Genomic DNA, 19543 nt, shown 5'->3' with positions numbered 1-19543 from the left:
ATAAACACAGGAAGGGAGGGCGGGGCGACGATCCGATCTTGAAAACTGGCCCAGAAGCGCCGCCGCACCTGCAATATAAAGACTGGGCACTTCCCGCCACAGTGTTAGCCACCAACCAGGGTCCCTGAATCCCCTCAGCAACAGCAGCGGCCAACCAGCTGAGGCCCCAGCGGTCACCACGGCTCACAGGTAAATCAAAACAAACCAAGCCTGAGGTAACCTGTAAGAAAAAGCGGGAAAAAGAGAGGAGAAAAAGAGGGGGGGGGGGAGAGAAAGGGAAGCCATCCTAACAGTGTACTGTACATATATGTGAGGTGCCATTGCCCCCATGTGTCCCCCAAGCGAAACGATCTGGGGGTCCTCTCATGGATGCAAATAACACCATTCATTAAATAACAATTTCTTAACAACTAATAAATAAAGACAAACAATGTGTTGTGGAATAAAAATGTCCGCAATGCTTTATTAAGGATAACCTTAAAATACATACTTCAAATACTTTAAATAAACCCATTTGAAATTGTACTAATCACCGAAATCCACTCAGCCCCACAAGCCAAGCCTCAACAAGGCGAGGCCCCCCACAAGCACTGCAGCCATTTCTCAAAGACGTTTTGCAAACCCACATTAAATATGTCAAGACCCACCTCAGAAAAATGCACGTTATCTGCTCTATACAACCCTGACTCAGAACCCTCCAGATCAACATGTCTGTAGCTAAAACCGCCCAACAGCGGAAGAATTTTCTCCATAGCCCTATTCACCCGCTTCCTAATCCTCTCAAAAAAGGCACAGTCCGCTTGCGCCCAACACAATCTCGGAATTATCTCTGAAAAGACCAACTTAGTATTTGGCAACATACACTGCAACAGCGAGAGGTCCTTCTTCACCTCCCACAACAGATCACATGTCTTGATCTTGCCAATATCATTACCCCCAACATGATTAATAATCAAATTAGGCAAAGGCCACATAGCAATAAGCTTCCTAATTTCTAACATTACCCTTTTCCATGTCAGACCCCAAACACCCCACCAAAATAACTGCAACGATGAACTGTCAAAAGATAGATTCGTTGAGTAAGACCTCTTCTCAGCTCGCTTCTGATACCAGTGAATAAAAGAATGGCCCAGAATCCAGACTATAACCTGGTTGCCTGCAAAGAATAAACACATATTAGCTGGATATTAATAAATCTGGTCTCACATAAAGCCTGACTCTATGAGAATCCCAACGCCCGATCCTACGAATCACCGATTCGTCAAGACCACACCTGGCTGCTTCGGTAGCCGCGCCAATTCTAAACGAATGAGACGAATAAGAACTCCCAAACATTTCTTTAAAACTGACCCAAAATGAAATCTAGTCAACGGAGAACAATCCCTATGCAATAAAAACAGGCCTACCTTAGAAGGACAAACTGCTACCCAGGACTTAGCCACAGACACTGGACAAAGCGCAGAACCCGGACATTGATTCAACTTAATAACCCTTCCTCTCCCAAATTGGTCCGTCTTAGAGTACCTCAACAATATGTCCACCGATGCCTCCCTAACCGTCACATCCGAATATGCTAACCCAGAACAAACCGACTTACTCACCGCCACTAATTCCCCAATCCGCAAAGCAGCAAAAAAGGCAAAACTAAAAGCCATCCTAAATAAAAGCACCTCAAAATCATCAAAACAAACATCCGATAAGACTCTGGACAAATCCAACAGCAACTGAAACGAAATCGGCCTCCTAACATCAATATTAGAAAACCGCTTCCTATAACCCTTCAACATCTGCCTAATCTGAAAACAGGAAGAAAGAGGTGGATCCCCATACAATTTCTGAAAAAAGGAAACCCCTGCAACTGTCCTAGAAACTGCAGAAAAGGACAAATGCTTGTCACACAATCCAGCCACAAATAATAAACCTTACCCATGAACACTAACACTCCCATCAATGCCACATGCAAATGTCAACCAATCGCGCCATGCAGCCGCACAGACGGCCCATGTTCTCGGGGCTAAAGACCGTACAATATTGTCCGAGATTATTCCCAAATCAGGTCTCATAGATGACGAGGACATGGAATCCCTTGCTGATTCGCCTCCGGAGCGAGCTCCCGGAACCGTGTAAACTGTAAGCGAGACAAAGAATTAGCCAAACTATTCGCTGCTCCCTCCACATACTTTGCTTTGACCCAAATATTACATTTCATGCAAACCAAAACTAAATGCCTTAAGAGCTTAACTACTAATTCAGATTTGGATGATAGCGTATTAACTGCAAAAAGAATTCCCTTATTATCCGTGTGAAAAAAAATTCTCAGATTCCTGAATGACAACAGCCACGACAACCGGGAACAACTCCAAAAACACAATATTCTTGGTGACACCACACCACACCTGACCCATTCCTTTGGCCACTCCTCCGGGGACCACTTACCGTTCCAAAAAAACACCATATCCGCAACTCCCGGCGGCATCAGTAAACAAGCCCAGCGCTTCAGAATCAATGAAATCATCCTGCCACAAACTAGAGCCATTGAAATCCCCCAGAAATTCAAACCAGATAGCCAAATCATCCTTCAAACCCTTAACTAAGCGGATATGAGAACTAGGCGACTTTAAACCTCTAGTAGAAAAATACAAGCGCTTGGAGAAGACTCTACCAATGGGAATAACTCTGCTTGCGAAATTAAGCGAACCCAAAACCGATTGCATCTTCTTCAAAGTACATTTCTTTTTCCTCAACAAAGAAACCACCAAATATCGCAGCTTGTCTAACTTAACTTCTGACAACCGAAATTCCATCATAGCCGAATCAATTGTGATACCTAAAGACTCAAGACAATGACATGGTAAAACGTTTTTTTCCTCCGCCACTGGAATACCAAATGAACTACACACGTCAAAATTTTTTAACAATAATTATGAACAAACGCTAGAACAGGGTGGAGCAATAAACAAAAAATCATCAAGATAAATGTAAAATCCCACCCAAACATCTCTGAGAATGCAAAACCCAATGAATAAAACAAGAAAACACTTCAAAATAGAAACAAGACAAAGCAAAACCCATAGGGAGACATTTATCAAAATAATAAAATCTGTCAAATTGGAAACCAAGCGAACCGAAACCACACGGCTTTGCTGAGAAGACGGAAGGCTGATTTAATATCGGCTTTGGCTAATAAGGACCCTTCTCCATAACACCTGAGCAAATCTAAAGCATCATCAAATGAAGAATAACTAACTGACGCAACCGATTTATCTACCATATCATTCAAAGAACTGTGCTCAGGGAAAGACAGGTGATGTATCAGCCTAAATTCCCCCGGCTCTTTCTTCGGTACAATACCTAACGGAGATAGTCTAAAATTCACAAAAGGCGGGTCTCTAAACGGGCCTGCGATCCTACCCAATTCCAATTCTTTTTGTAACTTCAACCTAACTACATCCCTATGGACAAAAAACGATTTTAAATTATTAACCCAACAACAGCCAGTGCCAAGGAACTCAGGAATCTCAAACCCTTCATTGAAACCATCAAAAATCAACTTAGCTTTCTGTCGCTCTGGGTAGCGTTCTAACCATGGGAGCATTGTGGACAATTTCACTGGACTCAATGCTTTTAAGTAACTGTTCCTTGGTACCGGGCTGCTGTTGAGTTGACTGAGAGTTTCTTTTGAAGCAACGCACCATGGGGTGTGCACCCCCACAAAAAGAGCACTCGTGCCTGTAACGACAATTATTTAACCATTTGCATGAGCTTTAATTAAATGCAAAACAAAGAGCTTTCCTTATAGCAAGCTGAGCCGTATTCGCAGTTCTGACTGGGGCAGATTTCTGAGGTAGCATTAAATTCACCCACAGACCAATGTCCTTAACACCCCATTTAAGCGCAGGGTGAACTGCCAACTTCTGGCGAAAAGTTTCATCATAATAAAACCAGGCTAAGCCCCCAAAATTGCAATACGCCTCAATGATGATATCCAGATGCTGAAACAAACCAGTACAGAATTCCGGATGCTTCTCACCCAAGACAGCTGAAAAAATGCAAAACGCCTGAATCCAATTGTTAAGTGATCTAGGCATAGTACGTCTCCTTTCTTCATCACCTGTGTCATCCTTTTTATCCAACTTAGCTACTTGCTCTTTAACAGAAGGCAGTAATGACATAATATCAACATATTCAGAACGCCAAATGTTCTCCTTAATGCTGATGCTTAAATGAAACCCAAGAGGTGACACTTCACATGGCAGCACCTCCTTAACACACGTTTCCCTGACACCACTGCCTTTATCCAGAAGCGGAACATAAACAACAGCATTAAGAGATTTGGAGCCTGAGCGCCATACATCCGCAGCAGCATTACCTGTTAACTTGCTCACTGCGTTAACCCTCTGACTACCAGCCCAGTCCATAACTAACTTAATAAAACCATTTAAAGTTTCAGGGACATCTTTCTTACCACACTGCTGAACCTCCTGGAGACTACCAGAGGTTGAGGCTACTGCTTGGCTTGAAGCTTCATGGGGGCCCAGAGCAGGCTCAACCACATACCACATGTGGGAGCCCCTCAACAGGCGACCCCAGCACCTCTTGACGTCGGCTGACAGCCACCTGAACCGGATCGATGGTGCCCACAGCCTCCTGGCTCCGCTGAAAAAGGATGTCCCTCACACAGATGCCGTCTCCTCTCTTGTTCCGGCCCCTCTGTACGGACCTCTCCATGGTGCTGCAGGACCGCTGACTCTGACGGCGAGACGGAGCTGAAGTCTTGCGAGAACAGCTCCTCCTGTGGCCAACATCAGGGGGAGGGGTATAGGCAGCCCTGGCTTTACAGGCTCTCTTGCCTGGGCGCGCTATTGCCCCCCTGTCACGGATGGTGTTGCAGAAAGCTGGAACTTATAAATAAACATCCGACTGGCTTGATCCCAAACTAAGGAGTATATGGGTGAGCCCTATAAAACCCCTAGAGCTCTCCCTGACTGCTATGCCCATGCAAAGATCTTTATGGTAGACGATTGCATGTCCACGTACCTTATACTATCTGACACCTGAAAACCCTATAATAGTGAGGGGACACGACCACCGGCTCCCTGCACTTAATACGGAGGGAGTCAGGGTCACCTACAATCAAGCCAGCAAGTAAACACAAATAAAGGAAACAGACTTATCTGAGGAATCAGGAGAAGGAGCATCCAGCAGTGAACAACTCATCCAGGAAGAAGTATAAACCGCAAAGTGAGGCAGTATGGGAGGGAATATAAAGGGAGACAATCAGTGCAAATAGATGACAGCTGGGAGAAGGAAAGGAGATGACAAAGTGAAACCAAAACAAAGAACTTCATGCAAGAGGTAGCAAAGAACGTCTAACAGACCTTCTCACAGAGCTGGTGGTGACAGTACCCCTCCCTCTACGGGTGGACTCCGGACACTCAGAGCCCACCTTTTCAGGGTGAGACCTATGGAAAGCCCTGATAAGACGAGTGGCCTTAATGTCCACCACTGGGACCCACACCCTCTCCTCAGGACCATAACCCTCCCAAAGAACGAGGTACTGGAGAGAACCGCGGATAATGCGAGAATCCACAATCCTAGAGACCTGAAATTCAAGATTACCATCAACAACAATCGGAGGAGGAGGCGGCAAAGAGGAGGGTACCGTGGGTTGGACATAAGGTTTTAATAGGGACCTGTTAAAAACATTATGGATCTTCCAAGTCTGAGGAAGATCAAGACGGAAGGCAACGGGATTGATGACGGACAAGATCTTGTAAGGCCCAATAAACCTAGGACCCAACTTCCAGGAGGGAACCTTCAGTTTGATATTCTTTGTAGACAACCACACCAGATCCCCCACATTCAGGTCCGGACCAGGCACACGTCTCTTATCCGCCACACGCTTATATCTCTCACTCATCCTCTTCAGATTACCCTGAACCCAAGACAGGCCAGATGGTCTTTGTTCTTTTCTAGATTTAATTTTGTTGTTATGTTCCGCCCTGGGGTTAAAAATGTGAAGGCGGATGCCCTGTCACGTTGTTTTCCGGGAGGGGGGAACTTTGAAGACCCGGGTGCCATTTTGGCTGAAGGGGTGGTCGTTTCTGCTCTTTATCCTGATTTGGAGGCAGAGTTTCAGGCAGCCCAGGCAGAGGCTCCTGATCTTTGTCCCCCTGGGAGGTTGTTTGTGCTTCTTGCTTTCCGACACAAGGTTTTTAAGGAGCACCACGATACTGTCCTTGCTGGGCACCCGGGGAGCAGAGCCACAATGGATCTCATTGCTCGTAGATTCTGGTGGCTGGCTCTTCGTAAGACGGTTGAGGGTTTTGTGGCAGCCTGCGAGACCTGCGCTCGTGCCAAGGTCCCTCATTCACGGCCATCGGGTTCTCTCCTCCCGTTACCCATTCCTTCCCGTCCTTGGACGCATCTGTCCATGGACTTCATTACGGACCTGCCTCGTTCCTTGGGAAAGACTGTGATTCTGGTAGTAGTGGACCGTTTTAGCAAAATGGCGCATTTCATTCCCTTTCCTGGGTTATCCAATGCTAAGACTCTGGCGCAAGCGTTTGTTGATCACATTATTAAATTGCATGGCATTCCTTCAGACATCGTTTCTGATAGGGGCACGCAATTTGTTTCCAGATTCTGGAAGGCCTTCTGTTCTCGCTTAGGGGTTCGGTTGTCGTTCTCTTCTGCTTTTCACCCGCAGTCGAATGGTAAGACCAAACGCGTCAATCAGAATCTGGAGACATATCTGCGCTGTTTTGTGGCGGAGAATCAGGAGGATTGGTGTTCTTTTTTGTCCCTTGCTGAGTTTGCTTTAAATAACCGTCGCCAGGAGTCCTCTGATAAGTCACCATTTTTTGGTGCATATGGGTTTCATCCGCAGTTTGGGACATTCTCTGGAGAGGGGTCTTCTGGTTTACCTGATGAGGAATCAGGAGAAGGAGCATCCAGCAGTGAACAACTCATCCAGGAAGAAGTATAAACCGCAAAGTGAGGCAGTATGGGAGGGAATATAAAGGGAGACAATCAGTGCAAATAGATGACAGCTGGGAGAAGGAAAGGAGATGACAAAGTGAAACCAAAACAAAGAACTTCATGCAAGAGGTAGCGAAGAACGTCTAACAGACCTTCTCACAGAGCTGGCGGTGACACCCCCCCCTCCCCGCTCATACCCGGCACAGGAGCCACAGGAAGGACCGGACCAGCACAGGAAACAGCGCAACGTCCTCGCTCATTCGATCCCGGAACTTCAGGCTGAGACAGAGGTGTTGACAGAAGAAGAGGCGATGACGTCAGCCCAGCAGGAAGCAGCAATGTAGGCAGCGGTGATGAGAGGAGAGATGGATCAGCCGGCGACGGATGAAGAGGTGAGTGAAGTGCAGAAGGAGTCGGCACATGACACGGCGGCATCTCCAGGCAGGCTCTTAACCATTCTTTCCCTCCGGCACCCTCGGCTTTCTCTATCAGGCGATGAAGTAAGGCTTCCATCCTGCAGACAGCGATGCGACGATCCGGTCTTGATAACTGGCCCAGAAGCGCCGCCGCACCTTCAATATAAAGACTGGGCACTTCCGGCCACAGTGTTAGCTACCAACCAGGGTCCCTGAATCCCCTCAGCAACAGCAGCGGCCAACCAACTGAGGCCCCAGCTGTCACCACGGCTCACAGGTAAATCAAAACAAACCAAGCATGAGGTAACCTGTAAGAAAAAGCGGGAAAAAGAGAGGAGAAAAAGAGGGGGGGGGGGGGAGAAAGGGAAGCCATCCTAACAGTGTACTGTACATATATGTGAGGTGCTATTGCCCACATGTGTCCCCCAAGCGAAACGCTCTGGGGGGCCTTCTCATTCTGATGCTAATGCTATGCTTATTTTGCAAATTTGAGATTCTTGACAAATACATTTTGTACAAAATTATTTGGACCCGTCTGCCAAACATCAAGTCGATCTCTATAAGACGGGAACCTAACACTAAATACTACCTGTTATGTGCCATAATGGCCACCATAAAATTCAGGGAGTGCAGGTTCAACATGCATGCTGGGCCCACTCTTCTCATGAACGGGGCTACGGATTTTAACAAGAGAGATATTTTATTCAGAATAATTAACCCTAACAGGAAATATGCCTGGTTTGATAAGGTTGATCATGCTGACAGATGCTGTTTAAATATTCGGTTATGCCAGTAGCATAGCGTGGCGGGGACCGGGGTTAGTGGTTTCCCCGGCCGCCAGACTGCAGTGGACGCTAGGCAGCAGGGCAGATTCTTGTAACAAAGCAGTTTACTGCCTACGGCTCCTGTCCTCGCAGTTCAGCCTCATAGGCTTCAGACCACTAGGGCTGAAACCAATGAAGCAGTAGAATGTCGTAAGAGACCTCACATGACCTCCTGTGCCAGGTCTTGCAAGATGAAGTTATGACATGGCACAGGGGGGCATGGGGTGACTTCCAGCACCTGGACACCGGATCTCAAGCTGGTGACAGAGAGAGGATAACAGGTGAGTGTTTTTTCCCCAGTTTTTTTAGGTATATGCTAATACATGCAGTACTGGAGGCAAAACTGGGGTGGAGGAGGGCATTCTATATACTGCGGAGGGGGAAATATATACACTATTCATAAAAAGTTATGGATATTTGGCTAGTAGGTGAAACTTCAAGATTAATCTGAAATGCACTCTAACCTTTACAAGTGAATTTAATGTGACTTTCTCTAAACTTTTGAATGCACATGTCCAACTGTTCAGTGTTTCAGTACTTTTTGCACAACTTGCTGTTCTCTAACAAGGGGCTTATCGGCAAAATTCACAGCTGGTGTTTGATCCATGAATTGCCCAATGAATTTCATGGTTCAATTAGAATTGGTATTTAAACAGTCCTCCTCATCATTCTGTTCAAATTCATGAGACCAAGATGACACCTAACAATTGACCAACAGTACCTCGCCATTGCGAGATGGAAGTGGCCGTTGAGCTTACAGTGTCACAGAGTGTCATCAGCAGGTTGCAACAGAGATACAGAGAGGCTGGAAGAGTCACAGAAAGGCATAGAAGTGGACGTCCTTTGGCAACATTCCACACTAATGAGTGCTTCATTGTGAACAATGCCCTGCAGAACCGGATGATGAATGCCACACAGGCACATTTAAGGGAAGTGTCACATGAGACCATTCAAATCCGTTTACATCAGCATGATTTGTGTGCTAGACGACCTGCAAGGGAACCTGACCAGACCACCAGGCACAGGCGTCGTCTTGCATGGGTCAGGGAGCATTTGTGCTGGACGAGGGACCATTGGGCCTCAGTGCTGTTCAGTGATGAAAGTCAATTCACCCTGAGCAGAAATGATGGCCGCCAACGATGTTGGGGACGTCAAGGAAAGTGCTATGCATCAGCCTTTGGTGGCGGTGTTACAGTGTGGCAGGTCAATTCAGAACTGCCCTACACTTTATGAATGGTACAGTGACAAGCCCATACTACTGGAATAACATCATTAATCTAGCCATTGTGCCTCTGCATGAACAACACAGGCTTAATTTAATCTTCATGGACGACAATGCGCCAGTTCATCGAGGTCGCATCATTAGGGAATGGCTGCTGCAGACTGAGTACTTCAAATGGATGGAGTGGCCTGCACTTTCTCCAGTCCTGAATCTTATTGAACACCTATGGGATCAGCCGTGTAGAGGCTTGTAACTCTGTACCCCAGAACCTCAATGACCTGAGGGCCACCCTTCAAGAAGAGTGGGAGGCCATGCCTCAGCAGACAATAAGTCGACTTGTGAACAGCATGAGACTTTGTTGTCAACCTGTAATTGATGAGGAAATCACCATTGCATTCTTCTACTTAAATGCCCTAATTTCATGATATAGTATCACTGTAGCGTGAACTTTTTAGGTTTTCCATAAATTTCACCTGAAAGACAAATATCCCTAACTTTTTGTGAGTAGTGTATATTAATAAAACATAGCGGGCCATTATATACTAATAATACAGAGGGGGGCATTATATACTAATAATATAAAGGGCGCCATTATATATATAAAAAAGTCAAACGGGTGGAAATGCTCCAAACCCAGACACTGTAGCGTGTCTATAACCGGATGAGCAATTCCTCCGCATGCGGGTCATAGACAACAGCAATCCCCAGCAAAAAATGCGTACAATGGAGGATGCCGGGGCGGACCGCATGCACCACAAGAACATCTTACACAAAATGATACATTGTGCAGATGAAAAAAATATACATACAAAAATCACTGCAAAAAATGCACCAAAATGATACGCAACTGACAATACTAGCTAATTCCTCAGGCCGATGTTAAAAGCTGAGGACTTTGCCAATATCCTCCAGTCAGGAACATATTGTAGCCCCTCATGCACCACGTCACGGTGTCTCAGCACGCATGGGGTCCTACCACTCAACTGCCCGTGGTGTGTGAACAGGGTCTGAACAGTGCAATTAACTCACAGCCAGGCTCTCACATGCCTCCATAGTGGTATCACCAATGCATTGTGAGGTAAAATAAAGCTGTGAGCCGCACCCACAACAGACCATGTGACACAGAAGCTACCAGGTGCAAAAGAATGTTACCAACAAAATAAAGTGGCACATTCCATTCACATAAGGACAAAAACTCACTGAAAATAGTGGCATAAACGGGTGAAAATGCTCCAAACCCAGACACTGTAGCACGTCTATAACCGGGGGAGCAATTCCTCCGCATGCGGTCCGCAGACAACAGCAATCCCCAGCAAAAAATGCGTACAATGGAGGATGCTGGCGCGGACCGCATGCACCACAAGAACATCTTACACAAAATGATACATTGTGCAGATGAAAAAAATATACATACAAAAATCACTGCAAAAAATGCACCAAAATGATACGCAACTGACAATACTAGCTAATTCCTCAGGCCGATGTTAAAAGCTGAGAACTTTGCCAATATCTTCCAGTCAGGAACATACATTGTTTCATTGTTTCATCTGCACAATGTATCATTTTGTGTAAGATGTTCTTGTGGTGCATGCGGTCTGCCCCGGCATCCTCCATTGTACAACAAATCTTTAATTGGTACAACCCCCGGCCCCCCCTCCCCCCCTGTAGTTAACTCTTTGTTGTCCAGTGCGGCCGGCCCCCCTCCCTCCCCTGTAGTTAACTCTTTGGTGGCTAGTGGGCCCCCCTCCCTCCCCTGTAGTTAACTCTTTGTTGTCCAGTGCGGCCGGCCCCCCTCCCTCCCCTGTAGTTAACTCATTGGTGGCCAGTTGGCCCCCCCTCCCTCCCCTGTAGTTAACTCTTTGTTGTCCAGTGCGGCCGGCCCCCCCTCCCTCCCCTGTAGTTAACTCGTTGGTGGCCAGTGGGCCCTCCCCCCTCCCTCCCCCTCCTAATTAAAATCTCCCCCCCTATCATTGGTGGCAGCGGAGAGTACCGATCGGAGTCCCAGTTTAATCGCTGGGGCTCCGATCGGTAACCATGGCAACCAGGACGCTACTGCAGTCCCGGTTGCCATGGTTACTTAGCAATTTGTAGAAGCATTATACTTACCTGCGAGCTGCGATGTCTGCTTCCGGCCGGGAGCTCCTCCTACTGGTAAGTGACAGGTCTGTGCGGCGCATTGCTTAATGATCTGTCACTTACCAGGAGGAGCTCCTGGCCGGACGCAAACATCGCAGCTCACAGGTAAGTATAATGGTTCTACAAATTGCTAAGTAACCATGGCAACCGGGACTGCAGTAGCGTCCTGGTTGCCATGGTTACCGATCGGAGCCCCAACGATTAAACTGGGACTCCGATTGGTACACTCCGCTGCCACCAATGATAGGGGGGAGATTTTAATTAGGAGGGGGAGGGAGGGGAGAAGGCCCACTGGCCACCAACGAGTTAACTACAGGGGAGGGAGGGGGGCCCACTGGCCACCAACGAGTTAACTACAGGGGAGGGAGGGGGGCCCACTGGCCACCAATGAGTTAACTACAGGGGAGGGAGGGGGGCCCACTGGCCACCAATGAGTTAACTACAGGGGAGGGAGGGGGGGGGGGCCGGCCGCACTGGCCACCAATGAGTTAACTACAGGGGAGGGCAGGGGGGACAACTGGCCACCAATGAGTTAACTACAGGGGAGGGAGGGGGGCCCACTGGCCACCAATGTGTTAACTACAGGGGGGGGGCTGCCCCCTGCTGCCTGGCAGCACCTGCCAGGCAGCAGGGGGCAGTCATGTACACAGTGCTTTCAGTTCACTTGCGTTTTTCCGGATCCGGCGTGTAATTCCGGCAAATGGAGTACACGCCGGATCCGGACAACGCAAGTGTGAAAGAGCCCTAACCCAAATGTATTAAGGGTGTATCTCACAATGACATATGCAGCAAAGGCTGCCAAATAAACTTTTTTTGCCCAAACGGATGTTTGTTTAATAACTCAATATGGCAGCAGTATATAACCCAGGAATTTCAAACGTGCTTATGCTGCAAGGCCTGAAATATTGTGTATTTTGACCCAAAAAGGGTGTTTTATTAATGAAAGAATATAAGCCCTGTATATACAGGGTGTATCTCACACGGCCTGACCCACAGTAGGCCTGAATTAAATATTGGTGCACCAAATGACGGTATTTCAAATCTCTGAATCTAACCCAAATGTATTAAGGGTGTATCTCACAATGACATCTGCATCAAAGGCTGCCAACTAAAAAATTTTTGCCCAAACGAGTGTTTGTTTAACAACTGAATTTGACAGCAGTATATAAGCGTGTAATTTCACACGTGCTGATGCTGCAAGGCCTGAAAAATAGTGTTTTTTGGCAAAAAAAAAGTGTGTTTTTAAAACCCCAGAAAATGATGGGTGTATTTCTAGCTTAAATTGCACACTGACTAATCCAGATGTTGTATATTGCCAAAAAAGTGTTTTTTTGGTAACAGAATATGAAAGCTGTATATATTAAACTTGAATTTAACACTTGCAGATCAGGAAAATACTGTTTTTTTGCAAAAAAGTGTGTTTTTAAAACCCCAGAAAATGATGGCTGTATTTCTAGCTTAAAGGGGTTGTCCGGGATTAGGGATCATTGTTTAATAGCATTGCACATACACACACTTTACATACACCCATGTCCTACCTTTTCAGCATGTTTCTAAGTACCCTTTTTACCCAAAACCTTTATGGCAGGAAGTAACTGATTATTTTCAGTCAGTGACGTACCGGGTCCCTTGCAGAGGAGGAAAGCTTCCGCTTCCGCTGCTCTGGGAGCCCGGTGACGTCACTGACAGCCTAATTAATTATTCAAAAGTCTTGGAGGGGCAGTAACTCTCCTGGCCAAGATTGTGCTAAGCTCCGCCCCTCCAGTAAGCTCCGCCCCTCCAGTCCGGTGCCGATATTGATGGCAGCGGCTCAGGAACGGAGCCGCTGCCATCAGCAGAGAGCGTTAGCTGTAACTGTAACAGCTAACACCCGCGGCATCCAGATCCATGTGGTTGAGAAGGAGGGAGCTCCCTCTCTCTACCATCGCGCCCCTGCTGCTGCGATTGCAGCGGCGCGATCGTTGCCATGGCAACCGGACGCCTAACAAAGGCGTCCTGGTTGCTATGGCCCTAAGGCTAATCAGACTTTGAATTTACAAGTGGCGACAAGACTTTTTAGTCTTGTCGCCATTTGTGACTAGACCCGCCGCCGCAGCTCCGCTCAATACAGCGGCGGGGCACAGGACATGATAGTTCTCAGCAGCGCAGTGGAGGAGTCTCTCCCTCCCCCCTGTGCTGCTGCTGTCCCCGCCGCCGCCTCCGCCAATATAAAGAGACAGGAGGAGGGGGGGGCGCACTGCGCCACCAACGAAGAAAAATTACCTGTAATACAAATACAGGAGGCGGGTGCCGGAATCAAATAGCCGGCACCCGACCTCTATGACAGGGAGCTGCGATCAGCTGCAGTTGAGTTAACCCTTCAGGTGCAGTACCTAAGGGGTTAACTGCTGCTGATCGCAGCTCCCTGTCACAGAGGTCGGGTGCCGGCTATTTGATTCCAGCACCCGCCTCCTGTATTTGTATAAGAAACATTGGTGGCGCAGCCCCCCCCCCCCCCCCGTATAATACACGTTGGTGGCACAGTGCGCCCCCCCCCCAGTATAATAAACGTTGGTGGCACAGTGCGCCCCCCCCCAGTATAATAAACGTTGGTGGCACAGTGCGCCCCCCCCCCCAGTATAATAAACATTGGTGGCTCAGTGGGAAGTGCCAATGAGGGTTAAAAATAATTTAAAAAATTAACTCACCTCCTCCAGTTGATCGCGTAGCTGCCGGTCTAGTGTTCTTTCTTCAGGACCTGTGGTGACGTCACTGACCTCATCACATGGTCCATTACCATGGTGATGGATCATGTGATGAGCACAGTGATGTCACCACAGGTCCTTTGACAGGTCCTGAAGAAAGAACAGAAGACGATCAATTGGAGGAGGTGAGTTAATTTTTTTTTAAAATTTTTAACCCTCATTGGCACAGCCCACTGCGCCACCAATATTTATTATATTGAGGGGGGGCGCACTGCGCCACCAATGTCTATTATATTGAGGGGGGTGCACTGCACCACCAATGTTTATCATACTGGGATGTTGGGGGGGCGCACTGCGCCACCAATGTTTATTATATTGGGGGTGGCGCACTGCGCCACCAATGTTTATTATATTGAGGGGGGGCGCACTGCGCCACCAATGTTTATTATATTGAGGGGGGGCGCACTGCGCCACCAATGTTTATTGTATTGAGGGGGGGCGCACTGCGCCACCAATGTTTATTATATTGAGGGGGGGCGCACTGCGCCACCAATGTTTATTATATTGAGGGGGGTGCACTGCGCCACCAATGTTTATTATATTGAGGGGGGGTGCACTGCGCCACCAATGTTTATTATATTGAGGGGGGGCGCACTGCGCCACCAATGTTTATTATATTGAGGGGGGGCGCACTGCGCCACCAATGTTTATTGTATTGAGGGGGGGCGCACTGCGCCACCAATGTTTATTATATTGAGGGGGGGCGCACTGCGCCACCAATGTTTATTATATTGAGGGGGGTGCACTGCGCCACCAATGTTTATTATATTGAGGGGGGGCGCACTGCGCCACCAATGTTTATTATATTGAGGGGGGGCGCACTGCGCCACCAATGTTTATTGTATTGAGGGGGGGCGCACTGCGCCACCAATGTTTATTATATTGAGGGGGGGCGCACTGCGCCACCAATGTTTATTATATTGAGGGGGGTGCACTGCGCCACCAATGTTTATTATATTGAGGGGGGGTGCACTGCGCCACCAATGTTTATTATATTGAGGGGGGGCGCACTGCGCCACCAATGTTTATTATATTGAGGGGGGGCGCACTGCGCCACCAATGTTTATTGTATTGAGGGGGGGCGCACTGCGCCACCAATGTTTATTATATTGAGGGGGGGCGCACTGCGCCACCAATGTTTATTATATTGAGGGGGGTGCACTGCGCCACCAATGTTTATTATATTGAGGGGGGGCGCACTGCGCCACCAATGTTTATTATATTGAGGGGGGCGCACTGCGCCACCAATGTTTATTGTATTGAGGGGGGGCGCACTGCGCCACCAATGTTTATTATATTGAGGGGGGGCGCACTGCGCCACCAATGTTTATTATATTGAGGGGGGTGCACTGCGCCACCAATGTTTATTATATTGAGGGGGGGTGCACTGCGCCACCAATGTTTATTATATTGAGGGGGGGCGCACTGCGCCACCAATGTTTATTGTATTGAGGGGGGGCGCACTGCGCCACCAATGTTTATTGTATTGAGGGGGGGCGCACTGCGCCACCAATGTTTATTATATTGAGGGGGGGCGCACTGCGCCACCAATGTTTGTTATATTGAGGGGGGGTGCACTGCGCCACCAATGTTTATTATATTGAGGGGGGGTGCACTGCGCCACCAATGTTTATTATATTGAGGGGGGGCGCACTGCGCCACCAATGTTTATCATACTGGGTTGTTGGGGGGGCGCACTGCGCCACCAATGTTTATTATATTGAGGGGGGGCGCACTGCGCCACCAATGTTTATTATATTGAGGGGGGGCGCACTGCGCCACCAATGTTTATCATACTGGGGTGTTGGGGGGGGCGCACTGCGCCACCAATGTTTATTATACTGGAGTATTGGGGTGGCGCACTGCGCCACCAATGTTTATTATATTGACCTTCTACTATGCACATTCTGTATTAAGAATGCTATTATTTTCCCTTATAACCATGTTATAAGGGAAAATAACACAGTGAATAGACTTTCATCCTAGCAACCATGCGTGAAAATCGCACCGCATCCGCACTTGCTTGCGATTTTCACGCAGCCCCATTAACTTCTATGGGGCCTGCGTTGCGTGAAAAACGCACAACATAGAGCATGCTGCGATTTTCACGCAACGCACAAGTGATGCGTGAAAATCACCGCTCATGTGCACAGCCCCATAGAAGTGAATGGGTCCGGATTTAGTGCGGGTGCATTCCGGTATTTTGAATGCCAGATCTGGCACTAATACATTCCTATGGGGAAAAATGCCGGATCCGGCATTCAGGCAAGTCTTCAGTTTTTTTCGCCGGAGATAAAACCGTAGCATGCTGCGGTTTTCTCTTTTACCTGATCAGTCAAAATGACTGAACTGAAGACGTCCTGATGCATCCTGAACGGATTACTCTCCATTCAGAATGCTTGGGGATATACCTGATCAGTTCTTTTCCAGTATATAGCCCCTGTGACGGAACTCTATGCCGGAAAAGATAAACGCTAGTGTGAAAGTACCCTAAAATATTAAGTTTAAATCCCCCCTTTCCCAATTTTACATATAAAAAATATAAATAATAAATAAAAAAACATATTACATAGCGCTGTCCAAACTCCTATGCGGTGAGCATTCGCCATTTTTTAGTCACCTTATCACCCCAAAAAATAGCATAGGACTGTTCTATTATGGGCCGAATGTTTCATAAAATGCGAAATGCACGCAGCTTTTTTTTGGTGTTTTTTTTTTTTTTTGCGCGGTATTGAGTATCGCAATACTTTCAATACTTTTTTATGGTGACGAAAGCGAATCAAAATTTTGGTTTCAAAACAACCCTACGCCGATCTGATCGGCGTAGCGTTGTCACGATACCAAAATTTTGATTCGGTTTCGATTTGGCGACTAAAAATTTGATTTGGCTCCTAAATTTTGCAGTTCAGGAGCCAATGGCTACTAGGTATTTTTTTTAGTCTGGAGCACTGTTAGTGCAAAAGTAGCACTGACAATACAGTGCATTGAAATAGATGACTATTGCAATGCACTGTATGAAAGTGAAAGTATTAAAAAAGGGAATGAAAAAAAAGTAAAAGTGAAAAAAAGTGACAGTAAAAAAAGTGAATCTGAAAAAAAGGGAACGTGCAAACAAATTGAAAGTGAAAAAAAAATTTGAATTAAAAATAAAATAAAAATTGTCTTTTATCCGTTCATTTATTACATAAAAAAAATTAAATGAATAAAAAAACCTACACATATTTGGTATTGCCTTGTCCGTAACAACCGGCTCCATAAATATATCACATTACACACCATGTCCGAAAAACACCTTAAAAAATATCATAAAAACTGTTAAAAAAAAAAGCCTTTTTTTTAACCTAACATCACATAAAGTGCAACAACAAGCGTTCAAAAAGGCGCATGTCCCCCAAAATAGTACTAATCAAACCGTCACCTCAACCCTGCAAAAAATGAATCCCTAACTAAGACAATCGGTCAAAAAATAAAAAAAATGGTGGCTCTCAGACTATGGACACGATAAAACAATATTTTTTTGTTTCAAAGCTGCTATAATTGTGTAAAGCTCTCAGTCATGTTTAGGGATCTTTATGGGAGCGTGGCCCTTATAGTGTGACGCTGTCAGTGATGTTTATGGATGTGGGAGCGTGGCCCTTATAGTGTGACGCTGTCAGTGATGTTTATGGATGTGGGAGCGTGGCCCTTATAGTGTGACGCTGTCAGCGATGTTTATGGATAGATGTGGGAGCGTGGCCCTTATAGTGTGACGCTGTCAGCGATGATTATGGATAGATGTGGGAGCGTGGCCCTTATAGTGTGACGCTGTCAGCGATGTTTATGGATAGATGTGGTAGCGTGGCCCTTATAGTGTGACGCTGTCAGCGATGTTTATGGATAGATGTGGGAGCGTGGCCCTTATAGTGTGACGCTGTCAGCGATGTTTATGGATAGATGTGGGAGCGTGGCCCTTATAGTGTGACGCTGTCAGCGATGTTTATGGATAGATGTGGGAGCGTGGCCCTTATAGTGTGATGCAGTCTGCTATCCCTAAGGGTGTATACCATGAGTAACTAGCACAAGCATAAAACTAAAAATGATCAACCATTGTGGAAAGATGGAGCTGCTCCCTGTGTGTTAGTTCACTGTCTGCAAACACTGAGCACATGCCATGTGCAAGAGACAGAGGGGGAGGAGATTATGGGGGAGGCTGAATATGTATGAGGGGGGCGGATCTATGGAGGAGGCTGAATATGTAAGAGGGGGGTGGATCTATGGAGGAGGCTGAATATGTATGAGGGGGGCGGGTGCAGGGAGGTGATCTTACACTGTAGACACCAGGAGCTGCTGATCTGCACTGGGAGCCACAATGCACTGCAGCAGGAAGTGATGGCACATAACAACATGCATGTAAACAGTCTGCTGGGGACTGTAGGAGCCATGCAGCAGTGCAAAAGCTACCTAAAAACATCTTAGGAAGATAGATTTGGCTACTAACAGTGAGTAAGCAGTTTTAAAAAAAAAAGTTTGATCCCGGACAACCCCTTTAAGATTGAAGAGGTTTGACCTCCTGAATAGGAAACGCACAGTCCCTCAAAAACGCATTGTCTGAACTGTGATCTTTACCCACTTCACAATTGGGAACCGCTGCTGCAATTTTTGTCATACGGATTGGGACTTTTTTCTATAATTTACACCACAGACTCTCCATTGGACTGAGGTCTTGGCTTTGACTAGGCCATTTCAAGACATTTAAAGGTTTTCCCTTAAACTCATCCAGTGTAGCTTTACTATTATGTTTATGGTCTTTGTCATGATGGAAGGTGAACCCCTGCCCCAGTCTATAACCACAGTATGATGCCACCACAATCAGGTTTCACTTGGAGAATGGTGTTCTTGTTGTAATGGGAAATTTTGGGGTTGCACCACAAATTGCATTTCCCATGATGACTACAATGTTCAGTTTTAGCCTCATCTAACCAGAGGACCTTCTTCCATGTGTTTGGGGAATCTGCCAAAGTCATGCTGTTCGGTGAACTCTTAAGCAATGTTTTTTTTTCTTGCTGACAACTCTTTCATAAAGCCCAGCTCTGTGGAGTATAAGACATACAGTGGCCCTATGGACAGACACTTCCTTCTCTGCTGGAGCTCTTTCAGTGTTATCCTTGGCATCCATGTTGAATTTCTGATTCAGGCTACTTTCACATCAGCGTTCTCCTTTCCGCTATTGAGATCTGTCAT

The sequence above is a fragment of the Bufo bufo genome, chromosome 4, assembly GCF_905171765.1.
Source record: "Bufo bufo chromosome 4, aBufBuf1.1, whole genome shotgun sequence".
NCBI classification, from domain to species: domain Eukaryota; kingdom Metazoa; phylum Chordata; class Amphibia; order Anura; family Bufonidae; genus Bufo; species Bufo bufo.
Note: the sequence above shows the minus strand (reverse complement) of the source record.